General features: G+C 47.5%; 1 pseudogene; it reads right to left on the reverse strand.

The window, feature by feature from the left end:
• Positions 1-434: 434 nt before the first annotated feature.
• Positions 435-1,276, reverse strand: LOC110328914 (annotated as a pseudogene).
• Between the last annotated feature and the right edge of the window lie 402 nt (positions 1,277-1,678).

The raw sequence follows: 1,678 nt of genomic DNA on the forward strand, positions 1-1,678 counted from the left end.
GCAGGAGCCTCCAGTGGGGACTGGGTTCAAGAGCTCCTCTCCAGCCCGTGCTGATACAGTCTTTTCATTGTGATGTTCGTTCGCATAACTGAAGTTCAATGTGATTATTCATTTTTTTTTTTCATATCAAGTTCATTTTAATTATAAATGGGACCGCACTCAGAAATCCTGATGTATGGTCGGTATGTGTCCACAGCAAAGGAGCCTAGAAAAATGCACATCTTACTGCTCAAGAAAAAAATATTTCTTTGTACAAATATTTTAGAAAAACAGATTAAATTTCTGTAAGAATTAAAAATACAGCTTTAATACAGTCTGCACCTGAGGAAGCCTAGAGCACAGGTTCTCAGGAAGCCCTAGCATTTGGCAGATGACCATCTGCAGGCTCCCAACCGTCAAGCCGTTTCAGCAGAGCTGGGTGCTCCCGTCTGCCCTCAGAGGCTGGCCGCCCCTGCCCTGCCATCAGCAGGCTCCTCGCCCTCGCTCTCCTTGTCCCAGTCCTTCATGCTGGCTCCCATCATGAAATCATCTCGCAGAATCTTCCACCATGGACTCTCTTCTGATTTCACTTCAGTCTGTCTGGCTTTGGGGCTCTTCCCAGCAGGACTGTTCCCACTTGTACCATCCATTCCTCGAAGAACACTAATGAAGTCCTTCTTGGAAACAGTTGACATCAGTTTAGCTCGCTTCCGGACGGAGCCTCCTGCTTCCTTAACCTTTTTGCCAACATTCCTTTGGTGTTTCTGAACAGCCTTGAAGAGCTGCACCACACCCCTTGTCGAAATCCTCTGAAGGTTCCTCTCTGTCTCTTTGTCTTTGACAACATCTGGCTTCACTCTGCACAGCATTTCCCACTCCCGCTTCTTATCAAGCTGCTTCCTTTTCTCTAGCCTCTCCTGCTTTAGCTTCTCCTTCTCCTTCTCAAGGTCTTTGGTTTTGGTGAGGATGGTGGCTTTGCTTTTAGGAGTCTTTTTGTTAAGGATTTTTGCCACGGCATCTGCCCAGCCTGAATCAGTCCCAGGACTTGACTCTGCAGCATCTTCATTTTCTTCCTCACAGGATTCAACATTGTCCTCACCGTCTGCTTCCCAGCTCCATCATCTGAGTGGTCCATCTCTGATTCACAGCTTCCTTCTCCATCAAAAGAGTCTTTGACCTCATCTTCTAGCTTCGATGCTGCAGCCTTGGCTCCCATCTTCATCTTTTTCTTCTTCTTTAGGGAACGCTTCAGCTTCTGCCCTGGGCTCACACGTGAGTCCTGAACAGCCGCGGCCATCTTGGCTCGCCGGAAGTGCCTCAATGTCATTCATATGTCAGCCTAGGTTGTATACGTGTGTCTTGTATATGTGTATGTGTGTGCAGGTGCACAGCCACAGCTCATGCAAGAACTGGGTGTCCCAGGGCTACACAGAGAAACCCTGTCTCAAAAAAAAAAAAAAAAAAAAAGAACTATGTGTCCTGCTCTACCAGTCTTTCCATATTCCCTTGGGACAGCGTCTCTCACTGAACCTGGAGCTAACCTGAAGGCCAGCAAGCTCTAGTGATCCTCTTGTCTAATCTCCACAGCACTTTGTTATAGACATGCACGTGGCCATGCCCTGCCTTTTCCCTGGGTCCTGGAGACTTGAACTCAGGCCCTCATAATTATACAACATGTGCACTTGCCCTCATGATTATA

The sequence above is a fragment of the Mus pahari genome, chromosome 1 (genome assembly GCF_900095145.1).
Source record: "Mus pahari chromosome 1, PAHARI_EIJ_v1.1, whole genome shotgun sequence".
NCBI classification, from domain to species: Eukaryota; Metazoa; Chordata; class Mammalia; order Rodentia; family Muridae; genus Mus; species Mus pahari.